Source organism: Pleurodeles waltl, chromosome 10, assembly GCF_031143425.1.
Source record: "Pleurodeles waltl isolate 20211129_DDA chromosome 10, aPleWal1.hap1.20221129, whole genome shotgun sequence".
NCBI classification, from domain to species: Eukaryota; Metazoa; Chordata; class Amphibia; order Caudata; family Salamandridae; genus Pleurodeles; species Pleurodeles waltl.
This window is the reverse complement of record NC_090449.1, coordinates 862,175,890-862,203,871: the sequence shown is the minus strand read 5'-3', so window position 1 is coordinate 862,203,871 and position 27,982 is coordinate 862,175,890. Positions and strand designations below refer to the sequence as shown.

The window sequence follows — 27,982 nt, the reverse complement described above, 5'->3', positions numbered from 1 at the left end:
CGTTTGACAAATCTTCATAAAATGTTCCCAAAAAAGTGTTGTGGTGATTCTTGTTGCTCAAGGAAAATCTTGGGTTGATCTGTCAGGGGGAGGCTGAGAAAAAGGGGGCTCAAAAACGTTGCATTTCCCATGTTAATTCCCATAGGTTTCTTTAGACATGACTGCAGGCCGACCCACTGGACGAAATTACACCAAATTTAGCAGAAAGCTAGCCGTCGGTAAACAGATTACGCTTTTGCTTATTTGGTGTGAATCAGTTCAGTAGTTTTTGAAAGGGAAAATAAATCTGTATATCTCTGTCTGCAAATAATTTGTGTATAATACACGTGCACAAAGAAGCGTTGCAATTGGCTGACCGCAACCAGACTACAAAGTTGCGGCCACTATTTTATTTCAGGGGACGCGGTCCCCGGGGTGAAAATTAAAATTGAAAGTGGCATAAAGGGTCAGGATGAAGGTACCCTGACCCCAGGGGTGTGATAGAGGTGTGGTGTGATATAGGTGTGTTTTAGGTGCAAATTATAGGATTAAAATAATATTGCGTCACCATGCACGATATTCGCGAAAATTCACAATCTTTTTACAATTATTAACAAATATGTATAAATCTAAAAGAAAAACCACAGACTCCTTCATACACTAATTCATTCACTCATACATGCACTCAGAGACTCATGCATCCACTCACACACCCACTCAGACACTCATGCACCCCCTCACACCTACTCAGGCTCACACACCTACTTTCAGACCCACTCACACACTGACGCATCCACTGACAGAGACATGGCCAAAACTGCGCTGCCCACAGCCAAAGGACTGCGTGGCGTTGGGTGGTTATAAGGGCATGGGTGCAAGGCCTGGCTGCAAGCCAGGCCTTGCGACTGAGGCGGGGGTTGAAATAACTTATAGTAATTAAAATTGCTTTACGTTAAAAAAACACTGAAATTCACTGAAAAAAAACAAAGGTTACAGGGACGTTACAGTTCGGTTCTGAATTTACTCGATCAAAACCACTGAAATTCAGGAGTTATAGTTAGACTTCTTTTAAATAACTATAACATTGTCCCTAAGGTAACTATAACTTGCGCCTTCGCCATGCACAGCTAATTACTCCACATATTATATGATTAATGAGATCTTGTATGGCATCTTTGATATTATCACTGCAACATTTGCAATAAAATTATTGATAAGAAAACTGTGCATGGCAAGGACGTGAGACGTGACCTCCCCCTTTGGGGTGGTCTCTCCTGCCTCAGCTGTCACAGGTTCCACAGCTTGACCTTGGCAGACAAGGATGATGTTGGGTTCAATCCACAAGGTGATACATTTTTAATTCTTAATATCTAGCTTTACTCTGTGCATGCGTAAATATACGTAGTCACTGCATATATATTCATTGTTGATGTGTTGTATTTTCTTTTATTATTATTCCACCGCTGTGATTATTTTAGGTGTTGCTCATGTGTTGCTGCATTCACATTAAGTGCTCACATTATCTAGCTTCACTGTGTGCATACATAAATATACGTAGTCACTGTATATATATTCATTGTTGATGTATTGCATTTTCTTTTATTATTATTATTCCACTGCTGTGATTATTTTAGGAGTTGCACATGTGTTGCTGCATTTGCATTAAGTGCTCACGTTATTCTCTTTGTGTTTATGAAACCTAGGAAGTGCCTTAATAAATTCATTACTCAGACTAAGAGTGCTGCATCCTTTGCATTCCTTTAGCTTCGGTCCTTCTAAGTCTGAAGCAAAGCAGGACACATACAAAGAAAGAGGGCAAAACAGCTTTAAACATGTATCAAGCACACTCACATAAATATAGGTGTTTATTAAGAATGCCGTTGAACTTGTATGGGCAATTACTGCATTCGCCTGGCTATAGGACAGGTATGTCGTAAATGAGGCAAATACATGCATTTTAGAAAAGTATGCAGGAGACGTAAACAGTTGACGTAGACTGTGTATATGATGATAATGATCAGACAACAGAGACCATAAAATGGCCAAGCTTACTCTGGTGATCAATATTGAAAGTAGTAGTACTGGAACAGTTAGGAGAAGTGAAGGTTCACATTTCAAGACAGTACTCAATAATAAACCAATTGATCTGTTATGAGATTCTGGTGCCAGGAATATTTTAAATTCAATTGGGAATTATTAGAGTCTAAGGAAACACAAAAACTTGCGCCCTTTGAGGTAATGGAAGTAGCTTTTGAAGGGAGTAAAACGGATTTAATGTTTCTTTTGGCCTGCTCTCTTTCAAGTATAGCAACATTAATGGCAGATTGATTCTATGTACCAAAAAGGAACCAATGTACTTAATTGGTGGCATCAGGCAGATTTTAAAATGGTGCTGAGACAGGGCAAGGGGTGCAAGTATCATTAGTGGAGGACAAGATAGTCCAGTCATGTGTAAAAGGTTCAAACACTTTATTGTGACGATTAAGCACCATTCAGGGGCATGAAGACTCTTCAAATTCAAAAGTGGCCAATCTCCTGTCACACTCAAATTACGCAATATGTCATTAAGTGTTTGTGCTGGTTTGGAAAGACAAATCAAGGACATGTTAGAGGAATTTATTATAGAACCTGACGATGCTATCATCTGGCTTTCTCCACTGGTATTGACACATAGAGAAATGGGGTCATAAGAACATGCATAGAGCTCAGGTGTCTTAATAAAGCCATATGGGTGGAGAGTTTTTGCCTTCCTCGTATTGAGGACCTCTTTAGTAAGGCAGGATGGGCTTCATGGTACACCAATTTAGATGTGACATGTCAGGGATGTGGAATTCCTATCTCCCGACGCCCGGGACATATTGTTTGGGGTCAAGGGCAACAGGTTTTCATGTTTATTTTGGCCTTGGGGCAAGTAGGACCAACCCCCTGTAGCACAAACACTTTGGCTGCCAGTTCACAGAGAAGGGAATTGTCTGCAGTTGAGGTAATATGTGTGTCCAAAAGATAATGCTGTTCAAACTTGTATTTATGGTTCATTAATTAAAAGCCTTCATTATTAGGGTGAGCGCTGTAAATAAACATTTTAAGGTCACACTGCACTACTGGCAGTGGCTACAGTAAAAAAAAAAAAAAGTGTACACACTTGTTTGAAAAGTTTAACAGTATGAGACTAAGTATAATGCTCCCAGAATGCTCTCTGATTAGATGCAAATGTTTGCAGCAGCTTGTAAGCAAGAGTGATTTTTTTCTTTCAAAATTCAATGTTCGGGAAAAAAACTCAAATGGGAAAAAAAAAGTTTTGCTTCTATGAAATATGCTATTTCTTTGAAGCGTCATGTGGTAAAATGTGTTGATGCATGCTAGTATTTCCAAAAAATATTCCTAATGGAAAATCAGTGTAACCATTTTCAACAAGATTATAAGAAGCATAAAAATAAACAAGCACAGGCAAAGCCAACTGATCAGACTTTTTCATGTGTGAGTCTTTTAGTTTTGTCAATGCGTGCCTTGTTTTGACATGGCTTTTGTAACACTTTATTGTTGTGGGAGCTGCCAGGCCCATACAATTGTAACAAACACTGGCAAAAAGAAAAAAAAGTTTTTGGTCTCAAAATGAACACATTACTACTAGTGGCATAACAAAGGCCCCGCAGCCCCCTTCCAGGTGGCCCCCTCAGCACAGCACCTGCTCTGAGTTAGTCTGGAGGGAGGGGTCCTCCATATTCTTTGCAGGGGGGCCCCTCCAGTTTCATCAAGACACAGAATGCCACAGTGGTTCCTGGCACTGCACAAAACTACTTTGTGTGCCAATATGCTCCTTGTGGAAGAGCAGAATGCAATCACTCACAGTAAAGCCAGCCAATAGATAGAGAAATAGATGTTTATTAAAAACAAAGGCCCAAATTTAAGGATGGCCTTGCGCCATCTAACGCCACATTAGCGTCATTTTTCTGCTGTTAATGTGGCATTCGTTTTCCAAAAATGCTGCACCATATCACTGCACTGCGCCACTTTGTGACCATTTGTGCCACATTATGCATGCGCCATGCATAATGTATGCAAAGGGGTGTTCTGGCACAAGGAGGCCCACACAAATGGCACAATGAAGTCTACAAGATTTCATTGTGCCATTTTTGGTGTCATTTTTAACACCTGCTTAAAGCAGGCATTAAAAGGACACACCCTTTGGAGTCAATAGGCCTACTTGCAATTTGCACCACTAGCGTCAGAAGTTTTGACGCTAGTGGAGGAAACTGCCACAATAGCATATCTAGTTTGACACTACTGTACCTAATTCCGCCATGGTGGGCCATATCTTAAATAGTAGCATTAGGGGGCGCAAGAAAAGTGGCGCTTTACAATGTGAAGCACCACTTTTCTTGAATTTGGGACACAATGTCTTTGTTAACGCCAGACCTAATTAGGGACCCAATTCTTACAGAATGTCACTAAAGTACACCCATGATCTATGTCTTTGAATTAGTGGCTTTCATGAATTTACAAGAACTTACAGAATTAGACCAGGAAATCATACTCCTAGAAAATATTTGTGAACTAAATTTTATGGATCAAATCTGTTTATTGGTATATAACATAGACAGGCCATGTACAGAACTCTATGCCTACATCCTGGCCAGCCGGCAAACCAATTGTGCAGGAGATCCTGCTACACATTTTAACAGATGTGCCTGGAGTAACATCCTACAGACATAATAAGACACATTCCTTTATCTCCAGAGCCCATTTCTTGGGGGCCATCGCCCTTACTCCAGATGTCAAAACTGCCAGTCTACCAGAAGAATACAAAAAACTCGAGAACAAACCATAACACATAATACACGATACAAAAAACAAAACTGTGCCTTCCCTCGCAGTCCCCAGCAGCGTCTCTCTTTCTGCCCTCCCCCTTCTTCCGGTTCCCGTGAACAGCCCGGATCACATCCCCCCTCTGCTGCACCAGTTAGCCTCCTCCCATCAGGCATCTCCCAGCAGCCCCAACACCTTTAGGTATGCAGGGCAAGTTAACTTGTTGAATTCCGCAGAGAGAATCTGGATGAACGGCTTCCAAATGTCCCCTACATCACCCACCCTCGGTGTACCCGCCAATTTTAGTTTCTCCATTGCCTAGATGAACCAGAGCTTATAGAGCCAGGAGGTGTAAGTCGGGACCTTGTCTGAACCTTTAAGAGCTAATATTGCCTGTAACGCAGCATTGAGGGCCAGCGCCATCTGTCGTCCCCTCCGTGAGCGAAGAGGAAAAGTAAGGGGGTTGGGTAAGCCCAGTATAGCATATGACGGAAATCTAGGAATCTCTGTCTGAAATATGTCTATATCGTCTAGAATGCCTTTCCAATATCTGTTTAACTTGGGACAGTGCCATAATAGGTGTATAAGTGTGCCTGTGTTGCCACATTCCCTCCAGCAAAGGTCAGATTTGGCAGAGTCCCATGCATGCACCCCAGCCGGGGTATAGTACCAATAAGTGGCAAGCTTGTAAGCAGTCGGTGACCCTGACGTGTTGTAGGCTGTGTGGTGCTCTCTATAGTAAACACTCTCCCACTCTTCCTCTGTTAGCTCCCTCCCCAGCTCTGCCTCCCATCGCCTCTGCCCCTTGGTTTTAGCGGATTGCGTCTCCGCCTGCAGGAGTCTGTATAATTCCGAAATCATTAGTTTGTCATCTTTCTTTCCCATAAGCCACTTTTCAAACGGGGTAAGCGGTCTGGATACCAACGGCCTAATCGCCGGCTGGAGGGCCCAGTGTTGAGCCAGGTAGTACGTCAGCCTATCTGCTTCCATGAGCCCATAAGCCTCCCTCATCTGATCAAAGGCCATCACTCCATCCACATCAAATATGCTGCCAACCCTTTTGCAGCCCCCTTCGTACCAACGCTGAAAACACTCCGCTTGAAGACCCGGGGCGAAGTCAAGGTTCTCGCAAATCGAAGACATCGGGGAGGGAAAGGTCGTCAAACCCCGCTTTACCGCCACCGCATCCCACACCCGGAACGTCACACCCGTAACCGGAGAGGAATAAAGTCCGGCGCTCTACGCCTACGCCGGAGCCATGGCTCCTTCCAGATACGAGACCCAGCCACCACCTGGTCCATAACACACCAGTGCTTTTCGGTGAGCAGTCGACTCCACTCCAGCAAAAATCGAAGTTGAGCAGCTTGAAAATACTGCAGCAGACAGGGAACAGCTAGGCCTCCCACCTCTTTGGGACGGTATAGGACACCATGCGGCATCTGTGCAGGCTTTCCCCCCATACGAATTTCAATATCGCTGACTGAAGTGTCGCTATGGTACGCGGCGGTGGGGTTAAAGGGAGCATCTGAAAAACATAAAGTCAACTTGATCGTGGAGACCCTACCGAGCCAGGAGAGACCGTGCTTCCCCCACTTCTCCAGATCATTCAATATCTCTCTATATAGTGAGGCATAGTTCATGCTAGACATTCTTGCCGCTGATGCTGCCTGGGCAATCCCCAGGTAAGGCACGTGGGACCATATAAAGAGGTATCGAGCCCATAGGGCTTCTTCATGCGCCGGTGTAATTGACAGACTTAAGACTTGGGATTTCTGTGTGTTCACTTTAAACCAAGATACCCGGCTAAACTCGCTAATGACCTTCATGAGCGCAGGCAATGAAACCATGGGATCCACCAGCGTGAGAATCACATCATCGCATAAAGACTGATGAGATGATAGTCTCCCCCAAACTGGACGCCGGAGATTTGAGTATCGTTACGGAGGCACTGTGCGAGGGGCTCCATATAAAGCGCAAACAGTAGCAGGAAGAGCGGACACCCCTGTCTCGTCCCCCACCCTATCGGAAAAGGAAGCGACAAAGCCCCGTTCACGCAGACTGCGGCCCTAGGTGCACTATAAATACACTGAATCCAGGTCCGAAAACGCTGGTCCAAGTCCAAAGCGCTCCAACACCCGAAGAAGGTAGGGCCAGTGCACCCGATCGAATGCTTTCTCCGCGTCAATGAAGAGGAGGAGTGCCTCCCTATGGGATCTGTTAGTTTTATCTATTAAGTGTAGGAGCCGCTTTGTGTTGTCAACGCACTGCCTATGGGGAATGAAACCCGCCTGATCCGGGTCAATGAGTCCCGGCATATAGGGATTAAGACGCTGCGCTAGAATACCCGTGAATAACTTAGCATCAATATTTAAGAGCGAAATGGGCCGATCCGAACCACAGTCCTCCGGGTTCTTCCCAGGCTTATGGATGACCGTGATGGTAGCCTCTAACATGCTAGGCGTGAGGGATCCTCTTAGTAAGAAGGAGTTAAAGAGCCGCACCAAGAGCAGGGCCAACTCAGAGCAAAATGTCTTATAGAAGAGTGCAGTAAAACTGCCGGGGCCCGGCGGCTTCCCAACAGAAAGGCGCGAGATCGCCGCAATCACCTCCTCTATTCGTATAGGCTGGTTAAGGGACGCCGTGTCTTGTTCACGGAGTGGGGCAATCTTACAGTCTGCGAGATAAGAGGCCGGCTCCACTCCGCTCTCCACATCCGCCGCATATAATTCTCTATAAAAATCTGCAAACACCTCCGCTATCTGCTGATCTGTCCGTATCTCCCCCGATAAGGGGAGCGCACCATCTTTATAGCATTGGCAGATCGCTGGGCTCTCAGTTTGTGGGCCAAGAGTTTCCCACAGCGATTACCCCCTACGTAGTATTTATGTTTAAGCTGAGCAACCACATATTCTGCCCGATCCCAATCGAGCCGCTTCAGCTGATGTTGCGCTTTCTCCAACTCCCTCCACACCCTGGGGGCACCCGTATGCTTGTGAGAACGCTCTAGGGCCAACACTTCCTACTCTAGGACCTCTCTAAGCTCTCTCCTAGCTTTATTCTCCTTTGCCGAGAGATACACCTCCCCTCGGATAACAGCCTTCAGCGCCTCCCAGAGCGTCCCCAAACTGGTCCTCCCGTCGTCATTGTGACTAAGATAGTCCACCATCCTAGACTGCAGCATAGTGTCCCTGAAACGCCAACTGGGGACCCGAACTCGCCCACCATCAAGGTGGACCTCCAGGGTAATAGGGGGGTGATCCGTCAAGGCCCGAGGTTCAATCACGCTCTCCCTGACTCGGGAACTAAACTCTGAGGAGGCCAAAAATAAATCTATGCACGTGTATGTCCTGGAGGACGTCGAGTAGAATGAGTAGTCCCAAAGAGTCGGATGCGCCCTCCTCCAGACGTCCGCCAAGTCACAGTCAGCCACCCACTGTCACCCCGCTGCAGTCAATGCCCCGGTCTGCCCAAAACGTTGAACAGAGTGGTCCATATCATTGTCCATGACCAAACTGAAGCCCCCCCCTACCAGTATAGCCCTATCCGGTGTAGTTAGCATGGGGGATATGAATTGTCTCATGAATGATTATTGACGTTCATTGGGGGCATATAAAGTAGCAATTGTGAAGTGAAATGACTCTACGCTGACTCTAATGGCCAGGAACCTACCCATAATCTCATGTATCTTTGCAATTACCTCCCCAGGAAAGGCCTTCGAGATCAAAATCCCCACCCCAGCATTCTTCGTGGGCGTAGAACACCAGAATTGTCGGGGGAACCATCTGGAGCGCATGCAATGAGTGTCAGAAGACAGCAGGTGCGTTTCCTGCAACAGACATATATGACTCTCAGATTGCTCGAGAGCAGAGAGGATTGCCAACCTCTTGGCAGGACTATTAAGTCCCCGAACATTAAGGCTCAGGCACTTAAAGGACATGAGTAGTTAAGGGGGTGAAGCTCGTTAACCGGAGGCCTCCCCCCAGGGGCATCCCCAGCGTTCTACCCAGGGGAGGGCCCGCCCTCCCATAAAAGAGCAGTAATCATTTCTCGGGCACCCAAGATTTCCAGAGAAAGCACAACAACATAAAACCAAAGTACAAAACAGGTGTACATCGAACTCACACAAGTCCTCAATCAAGCATCCAAAAAGAGACAAGTTCCAGGCAGGGGTCGACCACACCTCACAAGGTTGCCACTCCGCGCCCAAAGACCCCACCGCCTGGACCCAACTCCAGCAGCTTCACCAATACTCTCAAACGACCCCAGACCCCTGCGACGACCCTCAAAGGCGGTCTGCATCTAGGCACTTGTCCCCGCCACAAGGCTGTTCAATATAGACTGTCTCTCCAGCGCCTGTTCAGTCGTAGACGGCCTCAGTGGCCTCCGTTTCTTCTCTTTCCGCCGCCATTGCGGGTGGCCCTCGGAAGCAGCATCTTCACGCGGCCCGGGACTCCTCTCTGTCTCCTCCAGGCCTAGAATCCGACGAGCCCTCTGCAGCGACCTCACCTGGCGCAGCTGGTCTCCCCATCGGAACACAAGGAGAAAGGGATGACCCCAGGTGTAAGGCGTAGAATGTGCCCGAAGATGCTCTGTGATGGGCTTGAATTCTCGTCGCCTCTGCAATGTCCGCACAGAGAGGTCTTGAAACAGCTGTTGGGTGTACCCTCTAAACTGGACCTGAGGAAGGTTGCACGTTTTCTGCAGGATGCTTTCTTTAGTCATAAAATTGTGCAGACACGCCAAGATATCCGGAGGGCGCACACTGTCTCCCCCTATCCGACCTGCTCTGTGGACCCGGTCCAGTGTGATCTCCTGAGAGTCATCGTAACCCAGGATGGAGCGGAACAGCGCCATGGCGAACTCTCTAATGTCTCCGCCCTCCGCCTCGGTCGGGGCTCCCCGGACCCAAATATTATGCCTTCTCAAGCGATTTTCTAAGTCCTCCGTCGCAATCTGCAGAAGCTCCTGCTTCTCACGAAGACGCAAGACCTCCTGTTGCAATTGCTCGACCTCTTCCCTCCGGGAGATCTCGTTGTCCTCCATACTCGACACCCTTTCCCCCAGCGACGTGATGTCAGCTCGCATATCCCACATCTCCTGGGAAATGTGTCTTTGCAGCTCCTGCAGATCCATCCTGAGAGAGTCAAATAAGGAGGTGAGAAAACCTTTTGTGACCGGAGCCCCTTCATCGTCCTCCGTCTCACCTCGGCCATCTGGCCCTCTCGCCGAGGTAGCCCCTTCAGCCGGTTTGCCCTGTGGCAGGTGAGGCCTTGTTAGCATCTCCCTCACCGACTGGTCTCTCTTCGGCTTAGAGGACCCCATCAGGGTCTTGCTCAACAGCCGTCTTCGAGTGTAAACAGTACCCGTCGCCGTCCTCCGCACTGTTCCACTATCTAGCTTCTCCGGATCACCACCATTCACCGGGACCACACGGTCAGACCCCGGGCTCTCCACTAGGCCAAGGGGAGGCAACCGTCCTCAGCTCCCTTGCCCCATCGTGACTGGCTCTCTGCTGCTTGTCCGTGTTGCTGGGGCCACCAGGGGACGGCTCACGGCTATCAAGGCCCAGGGGAGCACCCCTAACCCAATTACATTGCGGCACAGGCCTAGATCTTTGCCTCCTTTTCGGCATCCCTCGCGGCCGCAGGACCAGCCACCGCGCCCGCGGCACTCGACCGCGGCCCAGGCCCGCACCACCTCTCGGGCCGTCCGCTCCGTCAGGCCGCCAGGCACCCGGCCGATGCATGGATTCCGCCCGCGGGACCTCTCTGTGTCCTTCAAACAACGGGGCAGCCCCTCCCGAGGGTGCCCGGGCCGTTCAGTAGCTGGAGAAAGCCCGGGTGGCGGAGCTCAGGTATACACGTCCGCTCACGCCGCCATCTTGGTGCCACCCCGTGAACTGTATTTTAGCACGAGCAAATAAGCATGTGTAGATTTGTTCATGTGAAAATCTATTGAGTGTTTACAAGTTCACTTTCTCTCCTACCTCTTTTTTTTTTTTTACTCCAAACCTGGAAGAACTTCTACTTCTGCCCTTATCAGGAGTAAATTTCCAACCTGTCTCATTATGGGAAAAGATTAGAGAAGATCTGGTGAAATCCTTAAACGTGCAAGTTAGTAGGTCTGCAGACTCAAAGGCATTCCAGAAGTGGAACTATTGCTTACTGCTTCCTCCAGCCCCAGTATGTAGCTCTGCAGGAAGGTGGCAAGATATGGAAATTGCTATAGTAGGGATTGAAATTGCAAGTATTCAAGCCCTACTATAGTAGTAGCCCTGACATAATCAGAGAGGCTATTATCAGAGCTACATGGCGCCAAAGGGACAAGTAGTTTTTTTTTTTACAGGACATGTAGATTTAAGAAGTAACCTGCCCCATGGACAAGTAGATATTTTAATAAATTCCACACCCCTTCATATCATCAGGTAGTATTCCAACCAAACTCAAGTCATTATACAACTTCCATAACCCATCAAAAGGTACACATAAGTCTTGTTGTATGCCTTTTTGGCTAGCAGTAGCTGTGTCAACTTCCCAAAGGGTTATTTCGCAAATGCTGGAAGAAGTCAGCAATGCAATCGTCTTTAAAGATGACACCTTAATTGTTGGTGGCACAATTCAACAGCATGATCAAACTAATGAGAAAGTTCTAGAAATGTTATGAATAAGGGGGTCATTTTGAGAAAAGAAAGGCATTTTAAGAGTAAAAGAGATTGAGTATTTAGAACATATTTTGTCTTCTAATGGCTTTAACCCTAGACCTGAGTTGGAAGGTTCCATACTCGAAGCCCTGTTTCCTATTCATTAGGATTAGCCACAATGGTTTTTGGCATATACAAACATCATGCAAAATCTTTTAAGGATTTTGCAGAACAAACAAAAGTTTTCAGATTGTTGCCTAAACAGGGGTGTGACATAACATTTTAAGTATATTTTTACAAAGCTCCTCCCCTACAACCATTTGTCAAAGAACAAATGAGTCACATCACAGTTTACGTCAGTGCAGAAGGTTTAGGAGCTGTTCAGAGCCAGATAGATGGTGCAAATATTATACCACAGGTTTTGCATCCAGGACGTTTGGTCCAACAGAGAGCTGTTACTCTATGATTGAAAAGGAGATGTTAGCATGAATGTGGAGCGCCGAATGTTTAAAGCCTACATGTTAGGAAGCACATTTGAAATCATATTGCAGTACAGACCTTTAGAAAATATACTCTCAGGGATCAAGTTTAAGAAGACTACAGACAGATTAGCCACAAACTTGTTGGAGTATAACTTTAGAATAGCAGTACATACAAAGGTCCAAAAATGTTTGTACAGGTTAACAGTTGAGGGAGGTAACAATAAATGTATCCTTGACATTGTAGAATGTTGCATTGTAACCAGTGAATTTAATGAAGCAATTAGTGGCAGTGATGGCATCACAGAACTTCTACGGTAAGCAACTGTAGCACATGCCCTGCCTTATTATACCTGGAATTTACACATATCTACTAGAACTGGACATTGCTCAGTCCAGTTGCCATAAGGGATAAGTGGTCAGCTACAAACGGGGTCTGACTAAGTCAGAAAATAGACCTGGGCACCAAAGTAAATGGCCGCCCCCCCCCCCATTAGTAAATCAGGTAGCTAAAACAGTGACCTATGTTTGCTGCGCTAAACTGGGTTACTATTTGAGAAGGATGTGAGCCCGGTTCAAGTGATAAATCTGCTATTGTCTTTTTACTAGGAACCAACTACGCCATTGTAGCACTTGACTCTCTCAGGGCAGCAAAGCAGAGCAGTACCAGGCCTACTCAGGAGTGGTGGTGCAAGCTAATAAGCCCAGTGCACAGGCACACTACAGCAACACTCATTATTGTCCAGAGAGTGCTTTTTCTTTTTAAACGGAAAAGTACTTTTATTACACAAATACGACTAAATACTATGCATTAAATTGCAAATATGTAGAAGCTGATGGAAATACCTTTGCTGACACCTGCACATAGTATTTAATTCCTAATGGGTTCTGAACCCCTTACTCACTATTTTCTCCACCTACACCAAATACAACATCTCCATATAAGGGATGTCATTTTAAATAAGTTAGGTTCTCAGGCTTTGTCAGGTTGTCACCACATTAGTAAAAAGCAACCACATCATGATTCAATATTGCACCACCATAAAAAATAAAAAAATAAAAATCGATAAACACACTATTAATCACTAAAAGAGTTCAATATACCAGCAAACGTTACTGTAGTGAATCCTAGTTTGTTTTAATGGGATAACCGGAGTTAGCTTAGCCGTAGGCTTGTAAACTCGTGCCCCCGTCACCTAGTGACTTTTAACCTACTTAGCTTGCTCTGTCTTAGCTCATTTAATTATTTATTTCCTCTAAGATGGCTGCCTTGTTTATAGTTAAGCCACTTGTTATGAGTTTTATTATCAGTGTCACTGTGCCAAGGCGTCAAGATCAAGCGCGAAAGACAAACAAACAGTAGGTGTTCACACTTAGGGATTTTCCCTCTCTATACTTTCGAGGGATTGTTGATATTAATTGCCATCCCAAGCATGCCTGTTATCTATTGTTTTGGAATACACCTACGTCAGGGGACCTTGTAGATCTGTATAAATAAATCACACTTTTAGACAGATTATCAGAGGGATTCCGACCAGAGGGCATCGCCACCATCGCTGATACCGATGCTGCAGTCATCTTGACGCTGACCCAGTCTTCGTGTCCCTGCAGAGTCTGAGATAGAGACCTCATTCCAAGGTAACGAGGGTTGGGGGCTCCTCTCAGGGACACGGCTTTGGCAGATTAGGTTTAGCAAACCCAGCACTCCTTTAGGTAGGAAGTTAGGCCTATTCTCATTAGGGTATCAGGGCATATTCCATCTTATACATACGTATATATATATATATATATATTTCTTTCATATATTGCAAAATGGTGGGAGTCTTCATAACAATGACTCTCTTCTTCACAATACTGTTGCTTGGTATATTCATTATCCTAATCATTGCAGTTCATGCCACTTATCGCAAATTGCAGTTATGTTAAATAAAAACTATTATAACTTCACTGCATCTGTGTTATTGCCTTTGTTTGTATGAGACATAATATATCTGTGAGAAAAGGGTAATTTCCGTTTAACCACGACAACCCTGAGATATCTTACTTTGAGTCCATGCGTAAGCGACTGCCACAAATCACCTTTTACTATTGTGTTTCTGGTGAGGTGCTGCTTGTGAGCCGGTAAGGTTGGGAAAACAGTTGCGACTTGTTGTAGGAAAGACTCAGTCGCCTACAAACAAAAGTACTGTTATACTTAAACCAGCAGTCTTGCTCAGAGCAAGAGTCCAAACTACGACATGGTGCCACCAACGATGGTGTTTAGGCACTGATTTAGGGTTACCCTGACTATCACTGTCTCACAGACAACAGGTACCCTAAGTACCATTATACGGAGACGTTTGTGGTCTTTGGGAGAATCCTCCTCAGCTGAAAAGGTAACACCTGATTAAGCTGTAGGTTGTTCGAGCTCGAACTCATAAAAAGGAAAAAAACGTCCCCTATTTTGGTGTTCCGTTTCTCTAAACAACTATGGCTGATACAATAGACATTCCTGCGAATGCTAGACATGCACTTACACAACATTTATTAGCGCATGGCCTTACAGAAGAAGGCGGGGATGTTACTTTGATTATAGAAGCGACTGAAGCATACCAAACAGAGACTTTTTACAGTTGGGTCACCTTTCCTGAGGCTGACCAAAGAACACATACGTTTCACACATATGAAATTGCGAACGTACCTGTAAGATACGAAGCATACCAGTATCATGAAATATCGCTCACATATCAAGAGCATCAGAACTGGTTTGAAGGCGCCCTACCACATGTACTAAGACGAGTGATGCTGGGTCCTTTAAGTAATGAGAGACCTACATGGCCTATGTTTGCCACATATACACCTCACCCAGGCATACAGAATATGCCGATCGCAGATTTACGAGTATTATATAATGAATTAGTGGCATTATATAGACGATTGGTTCAGTTCGTAATGCGAACATTGAACACTACATCAGCGCGTCCAGCACCGCCAGTGGCTGGTGGTTATCAATTGGCTACTGGAATTAATCCACAAACAGTGCATACTATTATGGGTAAAGTGCCCACGGAACGGGAAAAAATACTGTTCTGGATTGCCCAGAAAACTAATCAGCTGGAAGCTGTGTTTCCCCATACGGGACCACAGGAAAAACATAGGCTGCTCACTATGTGCTTGCCGTTTGGGATGGTTCCCTCGTGGATGACTGCGCCACATGGGGTACAGTCTTCGTTGCCGTTTATACTACCACACATGGTACACCAACACTTGCCAATTTACCGGAGGTGATAAAACAAATACAAAATTAAAATGGGGATGCACCGGCCCTGGATCTGGGGATGAAATTGATGCGTAACTTTGACGCCGTCTCCTCGATAATATTGAGTAATATTAAACGGGAAGCGGTGGCACTGACAATACGCCAGCGTCTCCGGGAAACTCCAAATGTGGAACAAGAGAGACAGCTACTGAAAATAATTTCCGATACCTATACTAGTATAGGACAGGATAGTTTGGGAGCCAAACCTAAAAAACTGGAATTACCAAGTACTGCCCATAAGGAAGGTACAAAGCAGGCACAAGAGGGCTCTAAAAAGCGCTGGGACAAACAAAAAGATTTCAAAGAAAGGAGAAATAAGAGAGCTGATTCTCCACATCCGGAGTACTCCGAAAGGAGGTATAATCTCAGAAATAGGGAGCACATTAGAACTCCAGACAGATATACTGATTCACGTCCCTCTCGTTCCTTTCAGGACGCACCAGATAAACGTAGCGAGAGAGGGTGCCGTCAAGATCGACGTCCGGAATACGTGAAAGAGAAGAAAGACTCACCACAGACTGCCATTAAAAAAGAAGAAAAGGCTCCTCAGCAAAAGCCGCAGTTTAAGAAGAAGAAAGTGGCAGCACTGACTGTTAAAAATGCCAGTAGTATTGAGAACACTGTTGAGGAACAAGAAGTGGGCCGTGACTCTGTTGGACAGCGCGGCAGAGGTCACGATATGTCGCCAGAGTCTGAAAGATCATCTGGATGCGACAGCAACTAGCGATTACATCGCGGTTGAGACAGCGGATGGCCGCGTTCTCCCACCCGATTGGGTTTATGATTTAACACTTTAGATAGAGGGAGACGTGGAACGCATTATTAGTGTAATATTTTGGGATGAACTTACTAGTGATATCCTGTTGGCAGAGAGAGACTGGCCACCTGAACACGTCCGCAAGCTCCCGCATGGGGAAGATGTCATTTTGCCTTCTTTTTCCGATCTTGTTCCAGAAGCAGACAAAAAAGCCTATGCTGCTGAATGGGCTTTAGCGCAGGCACCGGCACTATACCGCAATCATGTAGGTTGGGACAGGGACTCTCCTTGTCATGTTATTCCCGTTAGGTCTACACCCCAACCACAGCCACAATACCCTGTTAAACATGAGGCGAAAGCTCCGGTGAAAGAGATACTGTCACAACTTGAGTACCAGGGAGTGATTGAGCCCTGTACATCGGCAATGAATAATCCACTATTTCCCGTTGCAAAACTAGAACATTCCTATAGAATAGTGGTTGATTATAGACACTTAGATAGTCATACACGCACATATGCTATACAAAATTCACATAGTACAGCACTGATAAACAATATAGTGCGTAAAAAATATAAAACTACATTGGATATATCTAATGGGTTTTTCTGCCAGAATTTAGCACATGAAAGTAGGGAACTAAGTGCATTTTCATTTGGCTCTCAGAAACGCTTTTGTCGTTTACCTCAAGGCTATAAAAATAGCCCAGGACTGTTTTCAGCATGTGTAACATCAATTTTGCACGAGCTTGATTCTGATACATTGTCCTATGTGGATGATATCTATCTCACTGATGACGCCCTCGACATTCATCTTGCAAGGGTCGATCGGATTATTTGGGGATTTGCAGACCTCGGATATAAATTTAATTTTAAGAAAAGCAAGATAGCCTTTCTTAGTGTATTGTTCCTGGGATATGAGCTATCAAAAGAGGGGAAGAGCCTGGCCTCGCACTTCCTAGAAAAGTGAGCTCAGTTACAGCCTCCGAACACACTTAAGAAATTACAGTCATTACTGGGTTTCTTCAATTTTGGCAGAACATACATTCCAGATTATGCAGAACGCATCAAGCCACTTTATGACTTAATTCAGCCCAATTTTTCTAGCAGACGATGGACGATTGAACACACACACATCCTTAGGGGACATGCAACGGGACGTACTAGAAGCTAAACACTTACACACATGTGACAATAAAACAAATTTGGTCATCAGAATAATTGCTGGTGCCCTTGGGTTTACTTATGTCACCTTTAATGAGGGTGACACAGTGCTGATAGCATATAAATCACACTTATACTCAAATGCTGAAAAACGTTTTGCACCTACAGGAAAGATTCTGACAGCAGTTCAGATGGCCGTCATAAAGGAGAGCCCACTTGCCCAGGGGAAACGCATTATTGTTGTCTCCCCGGTGCCGGCCTTAGAGGCTGTCACTAAAGCGAGCGTTCCGAACGCTAAGGCATTACATCCACGTTGGATTCAATGGAAACGTCTCTGACCGCCACTGATGTTGATTATGTATTTGACCCAAGACTTCAGACACAAGAATTTCTCCAGTATGAACAGGAGTACCCCACTCCTCTAAATATCTTGCCACTAGACAGTTATAATACTATCATTTATACTGACGGATCGGCACAACCGGCTGTAGGTACTAAACATCAATACTCGGCAGCTTGCGCAACCGTGTGCGGGGTACTGGAAGACGGAGTTTTCCATCCTCACAATACCTACACGCAGACCTTAGGGGACTGCACAGCACAGTTGGCCGAGCTTAAGGCTCTTCTTCTAGCGCTCGAACATACTGAGGCAGGAAGCCAGACTTTGATAGTCTGTGATTCATATTACTGTGTCCAGTCATACAATGAATATCTCAATCATTGGAGACTGAACGGGTTTAGGGATTCTAAAGGGAACACCATTAAACACAAAATGTTGTGGGGAAGGGTGGCTGATCTTAAGGATAAGCTACCATTTGTCCATGTAGTTCATACATTAGGACACCAACGTGTTGAAATTCACGTTGCCGGCAATACATTGGCTGATGAAGCAGCCAAAGCATCAGTAGCTACGGCTTCTGTGGCTGCAGTGACTCGTTCTCGGACAAGGTTGGATAATGAAATACTGATTGCCGTTAAAGCTCCGGCTGCAAGCAAGACCTTTCCAAAAGGATACCCTACAAACTATACTTACCATATCAGTGCACAGAATATTGCTTATACAACAATTCCTGGTGATGGAGATCGAGTGATCCCCAATGAAGACCAGAGATTAGAGCTGATTACAGCCGCACATGAGGGTGTCGCTTCTGCACATGCTGGTATACAGGCCACGATAACAATTCTACAGCAACGATACTGGTGGCCTGGTCTATGCAGACGGACCAAACAGTATGTCCTTCGTTGTAACATTTGTCAGCAGATTAAGGGCTCTAATATCAAATGCCCTCCGCAGACATCCCTCTTAGTGTCAGACAAGCCACTCCAGTGTGTGTACCTAGACCATTGTGGTCCCTTACAGCCTGATGGTGCATACAAATACATTTTAGTGGCTGTGGATTCCTGTTCTAGATTCTTGTGGGTATGTCCACAGCGGTCGGCTGACACTCAGACTGTTATAAAAGATTTGCTGATCTTTATCGGTACATATGCGGTTGCAGCATTCCATTCGGACCAGGGCCCTGCATTTGCCTCTAAAGCATTCAGGGACACCATGGGGACGATGGTGTTGAACGCCATTACTCCTCACCATACCATCCCGAGGGAAATTTGGTCGTGGAGAGGCGGAATCGTGATCTAAAGCAGTCCTTAACAGCTCGAGCATTAGGTTCAGGCCGCAGTTGGTTATACCACCTATATGGGGTCCAGAGAGCACTGAATAATCTGCCAAGACGGTCCTTGGGGGGGAAAGTCTCCATATGAGGTTCTCTTTGGGATACCTATGTGTGTCCCCGATCTTGATGCCCCTGGTATGGTGGCAGCAGAAACGCCATTTGACATAAAAGAACGTCTCACTGTTTTACAGGAGCTTCAACAATTTCGTGATGATAAATCATCTGCAAGTGCTGCCACACCAAGCACACCAAAAGGCCTGTCTGGAAGGACCACTCAGGCCAAATGGCCTTCCACAAGCTATCTTCATGGAAGAAGTAGTCTTCTGGTCAGAAGTGCTAACCTCCTTATACCAGGAAGCAAGCTTAGAAGGAGGCATTCCTGAGAGCTGGTGAGGCTCTATAATCACCCCAATTTTCAAGGGTGGCAATAGAGAATCCAGGCGACTATAAGCGAAGCGCCCTTATTGATGTTGAGGCAAAGAATTACGCCCCCCTGATCCTTGACGAATTAATGACATGGTCTAAAAACATAAAATCGTCCCAATCAACCACACAGGCTTCAGGAAAGCAGTGGGTACTACGACAAACATCATAATAACTTCTCACCTGATAGAGCAGAACAAACGGCGGCATAGGAAACTACATCTTGGTTTCATTGACTTTAAGGTCGCCTTCGACCAAGTGAAAAGACACCTACTCTGGGGTAAGCTACAGCAATGGGTCCTCCCAGCCCCCCTCAACGGAATAATTGCTTTATACTCAGACACATGGGTTCGCATAAAGATCGGGGATGGCACAAGGCTCTCAAGGAAAATATCCACAATCCTTGGCCTGAAACAAGGCTGCATACTCGCCCCACATCTGTTTAATCTATTTGTGGCAGATCTGACTCCAGCTCTGGACGCCGGTAACACTCACCCCCCCCCTCGCCTGGGAGGCCTCTCACAGACATATCTACTTTATGCAGATGATTTGGTACTGTTTAGCTGCACCAAAGTTGGGCTACAAAGATCTCTAAATATTCTTGCAGACCATGTCAAATCAAACCAGCAGGAAATCAATGTCTCAAAATCAAAAATCAAAAATAATGTGTGTTGGCTGCAAGCACACCCTCAAATCTAGGATGGCCTTAAGCAATGTTTCATTAGAGATGGTGCTGTATTTCAGGTACATTGGAGAAATTTTAGATGCCCAGGGCTCCTTTCATCAACAGAAGAAATACATTGCGCAAAGAGTCCCAGCATTAATCTACGCTTTCTCCTTACTGGCCAAACAACTACACGTACCATCACTTCGTCAACTGCTAACATTCATTTCATTCAAACTGCTTCCCACACTAACCTACATAAGAATGGCTATGCGCGGTCAAGACGAGCCACTGATAGATAAAGCACAGCTCAAAGTATTCAGGCGAGTCCTCAAACTACCAAACTCTGCCTCCCCTGCACAGCTCTGCCTTGAAATCGGACTTGTTAGGCAAGACCTGGCTGCAAGAGCAGAGGCAGTCAAAACCTGGTATAAAATCAGTCACTCTGCAGACAGTCTGAATGAGGCCCTTTGGCAGCCCCTAGAACATGATCAGCATTCAGCCTACCATAAGTACCTTCAATCGTCAATTGTCGAGTTACGACTAAAGGATATGTGGGAGGCTGCTCCCATATACAACTCTTTTTCCAGAGCAGCCACCAAAATCCTTTCGTTCATACAGGACATAGCCATATTTAGTGTCCGGGCACACGCATGATACTCACAGTATCAATAAATGTGGACACACACTCAAAAGAATGACTCGACCAATTTACATAAATATTTCAGATTTATATAAAGTTTTTAAGGCCAAAATCGTGACAGTACTTTTTAAGTTTATGATTGTTAAATTTTAGCAAAAATAGTATTTTTATGTGTAATTAAGCACCATAGGAATCAATGGGCGAAGTCTTAAAAAATGCATATAAAATCAGGAAATGCTCTCACAAGGGTCACCTTCTGTTTTTAGGTTGAGGTAGTTAATGTCCTGTGGACCAGCCAGAGAAGTTTGGGCGGTTCCCGGTTCAAGCAGTAGCAGCAGCTGAACATCTTGGAGCTGGTGCATAACAGAGAAGGGGACTACTTGGCAACTAACTGCACAGGTGGACTTAAAGGTGAGTCTGGTGAGTCCCCTTGGAGTATAGAGGTTGCAAGGGGTTAGGGACCCCTAAATCGCAGCTGTTTTTCCAATGGAGGGGCCAGGGAGGCCAGGTGCAGTGCAGATAGGTCAGCCAAGAGATGTGTGTGAAGGAGACTTTGGAGCCAGGTGCAGGTCACTTTGAGAGTGGATTGCAGGTCAGCAGGGCCACTCCAGGGTGATTCTTGGGTGCCCTGAAGTCCCTCGACTGGTGCTTGCTTGTGGTCCTCGGAGAGTCCAGAGTCGACTTTTGTTCTAGGTGTCCGACGTTGGGGGTCAAGTGCACTGGGCTATGGCACGTCTCAGCCACTGGAGGTTGCAGTGCCACCAAACTTGGCACACTGGCAGTGTTTGTACTCTGGGTCCGTCGGGTGGAATTTGGTCAAGCTGCTGTGTCCCGTTCGTTGGTCAGCAGCAGGTTAGTGAACTGGCCTTCACTGGTTTCTTGCCTGCAGGATGCATGGACTGATGCCTTCACTCAGAGTGAGGTTCTTGACGGTTTTTAGAACGTTGGAGGTCCGGCCAATGTCTAGTCGACACCTCAGTGGCAGTTATCGGTACCTGGGTGTAGCAGGCCGGGTTTGGCTCCTTTTTAGGGTCAAGCCTGTGTCGCACGCGCTCGCGCATGTGTATCGCTAGCACGAAGCTTTAGGTATTAGAAAAGGGCTCGGAGCCCCGTCGACGTCACGTCAGTGTCTTTCATTGGCAAGTTGGCTTGCCTGTTAGAAACCGCTTCTTTTGATTAGTGGAAGGGACGCATACGTCATACCTTTTCCGGTGGTTAGTCCTCCTCGAGCGCAGCGACCAAGTACAGAAAACATGCGAGGCTCGCTGGGTTTGCGGACTACTTTTTCTCTATTTTCGCAGCGCGATCAAGCCCTCTTCTATTGTTTGTTTTCTTTCTTCATGGCTGCTAGTTGTATACTGCGCCTAGAAACTTGGCCTTTACAAGCAGTAAGCAAATTGCAGCATTATTAAATATAAAATAGTGGTCAGTGGCAGCGTAGAGGCTAGCACTAGAAACAACGATTGATTACCAAAATGCTCTAGGTTTCAGCGACAATATCTCGAAGTAGGGAACACGGTTAACATATCTGCTTTAAGTAACGTTTACAAAAATGAAAGCCAAGTTACAAAAGAGTTCACGCTAATCTGAGCAATGCTTCCAGGGCAGGGATTCTACAATTGTGCGTCAAGAAAAATTAGAGTGAGTTCAGCTGCGCTTTAAAGAAGAATCCTAGGCAATTGTAACCATGAGCGTGAGTTTAACAGCATGTTATATCTTGACACTATGTTGTTTTTCTACAAACACTTTAGAAATAATGTTGCAAATGGGTCATCACCACCAACTTATGAACAGATGTAAGAATTAGGTTGTTTGGCTTGCAAAGCCTATGCAAGCACCGGAGGACCCCTCCCCCCCATTACGAGGCGAGAGAAGTGCGCCACCCGTCTGTTCCCCAAAAGTGGGATGGTAGATGTCTGACTGGGAGATATTTAAAACTAGGGTGTTTACAAACAGGAAGGACCGCCAGTGAGAGGAAGATGTACCGGCTTCCTGACAGTCTCTTGCAAAAATGAGATCATTGAAATGCTAATTAAAAACAGCAGTGTAATTATAAATTGATGTTTTTTCATGCACTATTGCAACATACACCCATATACTGATGGAAGTGAAGGCACAAAGTCGGCCTGCCCATTTTCCTACCTATTATGATTGTTTTCTCACAATGTAATGAATCATTAAACCTGTTTCCATATTATGTATCTATGCACCCACAGATATTTGTTCAGGGAGACCGCAGGTTTATTTATGCTGCTGCAGAGCTGTCATATGACCAGTAAAATTTGTTTTTCCAAGTGAAGACAAGGAAAGCACGGCAGGAACATCATTGTGCCCCTGTAAAACAATGGCCATCTGAAACGGGCACCACACAAGAAACTCTCTCAATTTAAAAGCCGCTGAAGCTGAGCACAGTTAACATTTCCCGGCACTGCATAAATTGTGCATATGAGAATGTAGAGCCAGGTCATTTTTAAAGATATTTACAGAATGTAGACCAAGCCACATCACATGGGCATAGCTGTAGATTGTACCAATCTGGGAGGATGCAGGAGTGCAAGAGGGTAGCTGGTTTTAACTATGTAATGACCTCTCCATTGTGAATGTCAGTTGTGAAATCCAGATTTCAAGTTCCATAAAACACCATGCCAAACTTGAACCTGCTGCCTACCTCTCCACAACATTTGCACCACACATAAAACATAAACTTATGCCAATGCGTCCAGGCAACCTGCCAACCTTGGCCAATGCCCCGTCCTGAAAGAACATTACCTTGCAGCAGTGCAGGCACTGTGCTTGCCAAAAGGAAAACCTAACACATATAATATGTATCTGTCCGGGCCTGCTAGAGCTTCGAAAGAGATTTCTTAAGAGGCTGTTCATTGACAGAGCTATTAGAACTTGCAGGGGAGCCATTGTAGCCTGCTTCAATCCAGATGACCCCCAGCTAAACTGCAAGTTTGTCAAGTTCTTGAAACACATCATGCACACTGCCCCCCCCCCCAGATAAACTGTAAGCTAATTAAGTTCCTGAAACACGTTAAGTAAAAAACAATGCTCAGCTCTTCAGCCCCAGTGTGCCAAGTATTCGCACACCATGAAGGTCCATAAGTACCAATGACACTTCTCAAGACCGGGACAGTAATAAACCTATCTCTAATGATATCCTGGACCCCCGGCCTGCACATCCTTTATCCCCCACTTTAACCAAGTTATTTTTTAAAGATTCACTAATTTTAACATTCAAATTCTTCACCTTCATTAAATGTTTTTCACCATCTAATTTTTCTTAGAATGTTTTTACCATGTAGCTTGGCAAAATTGTTATAGTTCTAATCAAATGAAACAATGAATATATTTACCATTTGCCAGTGTGTCAGTAGAGTCCAGGACCAATCCACAGAAATCCTAGAATGCCCACCCTTGGTCCCCAGTAGACCAATTTCCCTAAAGGAGCATAAAAGGGCCAGTGCCACTGGCCCTGGCGAGACTCATCCTAGTCCTGGAGGTCAGCTGGAGTCAAACTACTTCGGTCCATCACTGCAGGGGAATCAGGTGGCCGCTCCTCCCAACTGGACATCTCTCCCCATCATTATCCCCAGGACCAGGGTCTTCTCAACTTTCTCTTTCTTGTGCAAGGGCCTTTAAGCAATAGTGGAAAGTTTAGGGACCAGGCACCAATCAAAAATCTTAGAATGCCACATCATCCCTCCATCCCAGCACACAATTCTGGGACAATTCAAAATGGTAACTTCAGGATGTGTGTGAAAAGGGCTCCCCCGAGAGCCTCTGCTTCTGCCAGATACCTCCTCACCAAAACTTCAAAGGTGTGCTCCTCATCTGTTGCCTCCAAAGGTTTGGGCTTCCTCCTTTGTTCCAGTGCCCTTGATCTCCCTCAGTCCATACGCAGTGTGACAAATTAATTATCAGATGCAGATTTCTTCTACACTCCTTTCTTTTCCTAGGAACTGGGTCAAGCACTGTTAATTGGTGTATTATGTGGGGATGCTTTTGATATCTTTTCTGGGGAACAGAACAATTAACTTGGGCCAGTAAAAGGGACAAAGGCCTGAAATTGGATAATGAGCTAAGCCAGATAACTATAACAAATCATAAAGTACCATAAGAAATTAATGTGGGTTCTTCGGGAGGCCCCAATAAGCATTACAGACCTTTACTATAAATACCCACTCACATTATAAGGCCTAACCTAAGTCAGCACCAATCCCTAAAGAGACCCTTCTGTGACAGGTTAGCAGGGCAAAGATACCAGATTACGCAAAACGGGAGCCCTGCATATGCAGCCCACACATGTGCTCATGGGTAACCAGCCCAGGGCCCCGACTCTAGCTGCAAAGCTGCGGTCTTAACTTAAAGGGTGGAGGACGCAGGCAGTTAGCTTGTTCAGTTCAATTACTATCAATTTACCATAAGTGTGACTCCAGTAGTGATACTCGTTCTCTGTAAATGTCCAAAAACCTGGAAGTCAATTGCTAAAAATACTGGTGAATTAAATGGGCAGAACCCATTTGCAATATCCGTCTCGAACTTGCAAAGGCATGCAATATAGGTATTTTCCAAGGTATGGGAGACTGCATGCATTTGTGGTAATATAAGAAAAATCTACTGTAAACACCGGCCTGACAGACTATAAAAACAGACACAAAACAGCCCACACATTTACCTGTCACACTAGCGTGCTACCAGACTGCGTTATAGGCAGAGCCACTGGAATTAAGCAGCAGGGGAGGTCCAAATTATGAGCAGGGTTTGCTAAACTATGAGTAGGAGAAGGCAAATTATGTGCAAAAAGAAGCACATTTTGTTATAGTATCACTTCATTATTTTGTAATTTGCACACATGGTAACACTCGGCAAAGATTTCACCACATTATTAGTAGTTTAAAAAACACATTTAGGAATAAGCAACTGAATGATGACCAGCCAGCCTTTGAAAAAAGGCCTTCTACTTCGTTGGTACACATCTTCCCACATTTTTTAATAATTTTTGATCCTTTGAGTTGGACCTGTTTTGTTAAAATCTGCTATTATGCAGCAGATGGTGGATTATGTGGCAAATCCATAGTTTATGGACAAAACGCACCGGCCGCAAAATGGCATAATTCCTTGGCTGCAAACAGTGCTGTTTGTGGTTTGGCTCCTTATGTGATTAATTTAAGTGCTACTGATCCCGAGCTGTGATCTAGCGCATAGATTAAAGCGACCCTTCCCGCAAAGTGAACAGGGCTGCGGGGCATAGATGACTTCATGTACGTGACTGCACACAGTCTGTTTGGGTCAGTGTCTGCAAAGGTAATTCCATGCCCCTTGCTCTGTAAGAACAGAAGAAGCGCCTTACAGGATATAACCCTGAGCAAATAAAGTGCACAGCTCACCCTGGTACCTTTTCTAATGCTAGGGACCTTCAATGTTTTTATCCAGACTCTTCTCGTTATGGAAGGTTACAAGTACGGTGATGCTCAACGGTTCCTGATATTCGGCTCTAGAGATGCGTTTCTGCAGCAACTTTAGGCTCTCGGAGGAGCTGCGTTTATCTGAGATGAACTCATGTAACGGCGGACGTCACTTTACTCGCCTGGATATCACTGGATCCTCGGAGTGCACCGGCTCTGTCCCAAGAGCCAGCTCCCAGCTCAGACTCTTCCCGTGTTGTGGACGACTCCTCCCTCACTGCAGGCGCCCCAGGTTGAGCGCTACTGTTGTCACAGAGCGCCCTGCCTCTCTCCCGGGCCCTGCTATTCGCTGACAGCAGCGTCTGAAGCCCCCTCGGGTATCAGACCAGAGCAGCTGCAGGCCCAGCCATTGAGTGAACACTCTTCCAGTGACGCGTTACTCTTCACTTTAGGATACGTCGTGGATATGCAACAAGATATTACGTTAGTAAACAAAAAGTTGTCTATTCGGCTTGTCGCCTACTATATCCGCGAAATATCCATCACTGCCACACTATTTTTACCACCGGAAGCCGGAGGAATATAAATGTCCAGTGTATATTCCGTCGGTCTTCCGTTAGTAAACAGTGACACGTCCCAGGATATCCGAAAGTGAATACAAACGCAAGAGGGTAGTATACGGCCACAAAGCAGGCTGGCTCGGCGTGCGGCTGCTCAGGTCTGAATATCCGATGAAGGCACTCGGACCCTGTCAGCGAGGGGCTGGGTATCACTTGAACTGCGCGAAGCCAATAGTGAGGGAGAGGGGGGCCTGAACATCCCGGAGGACTTTGAACTCAGCTGGAGCCGTCTCCCAGGCTAGACCCGCTGCAGCCGGGATCCAGGTAGGTAAAGTCCATGCGCCGTGACATGAGAGCGTGTCAGACGAAGACCGCTCCTTGGCGCTGCAGTAAAGAAAACTAGAGGTGGACTAGTCAACAAATTACACTTGGCAGAGCCAGAGGTCTGCTCTGGCGCTAAGAGCTCGTGCACGAGCCATGCCATGAAAATATTTGGCATCTGAATCGTGCAACAGACCGTATGCAAATACTGTAAAGACGCTGACAAATGAACAATGTGTTTTTCTTCAACACCGGGAAGCTTTTTATGTTACTACTTGGGTTATACTACTGGACTGAGTGGTATTTAGTAACCCTTTCGCTGCTATGCTTCCCCCCCCCCTATCTCCCAGTGCTCAGCCTTTTTTTGGCTACTTGGGGTAGTTTGCGCTTAGGTCATAACTTTTTGTCTGCATAAGCTACCCACGCCAAATTTGGGTCCTTTTTTTTTTTTTACATCATGGGGATTATGAAGGCACCCAGTGTTTGTGGAATTTTTAACCACAGTTTTCAAAAAGGTAGCGCATTTTCCTGGTTTCTGTGTTTTCAAACTACTTCAAGTTTGTGGTGCAAGGCAGGGTGAAACACAGGGGTTGATCCAGAAAAACTATATTTCTGAAAAGTACACAATTTTCTAAATTCAGCAAGGGGGTCATATGTCTAGATACCTTAAGATTTTCCCAAATAAACTAACTGTTGAAATAAATAAATATTGAAAATGAGTAAGAAAAAACAACTTTGTCACAAATGGTTTTCATTTGTAACTTTTTGTCACAGTGACCAATTTGCAAAACCAATGTACTATTATGTTCGCTAGACACTTTTGGTTGTGGTGTATGTATGTGTATATATATATATATATATATATATATATCTATATAGGGTTTGTAATTCTCCAAGAATCCCAGCTTCAACAGCTGAGCTGCACCATAAAATGGTATTTCATTGTGTATTGAGTATTGTCCAATTAATATTGTGAAATATGTAGAGTGAAAAATAGGTATCAAGGTAAAATCAAGGGGACCTGTTCAATTCTGAAACGGACATAAGATACGGAGTTTAGGAGCAGTGATTATTTGTACATCTTTGAATTTGTGGGTACCCGTAAAAACATATAATTTAGAGGGTGTTCTGTCTTCTTTCTTACACACTGGCTTACGTTTGGATGGC

At 45.4% G+C, this 27,982-nt stretch overlaps 2 protein-coding genes across 7 annotated transcripts in view; one reads left to right on the top strand and one right to left on the bottom strand.

Moving 5' to 3' along the window:
- Window positions 1-26,491, bottom strand: part of LOC138261973 (peroxisomal carnitine O-octanoyltransferase-like) — a 278,490-nt gene extending 251,999 nt beyond the window's left edge. Inside the window, exon 1 of one of the 3 annotated variants that reach the window (XM_069211574.1) lies at window positions 26,117-26,491. The gene's annotated coding sequence lies outside the window, so the exon portion shown is untranslated. Of the gene's footprint in view, window positions 1-25,924; window positions 26,093-26,116 lie in introns of those variants that run through there. The other 2 variants (XM_069211573.1, XM_069211575.1) reach the window with 2 other exon arrangements.
- Window positions 26,492-26,585: 94 nt separating this feature from the next.
- The window catches only part of LOC138261974 (peroxisomal carnitine O-octanoyltransferase-like), a 580,533-nt gene continuing 579,136 nt past the window's right edge, over window positions 26,586-27,982 (top strand). For 2 of the 4 annotated variants that reach the window (XM_069211577.1, XM_069211579.1), the window contains exon 1: window positions 26,586-26,818. The gene's annotated coding sequence lies outside the window, so the exon portion shown is untranslated. Of the gene's footprint in view, window positions 26,823-27,982 lie in introns of all 4 variants that reach the window. The other 2 variants (XM_069211576.1, XM_069211578.1) reach the window with 1 other exon arrangement.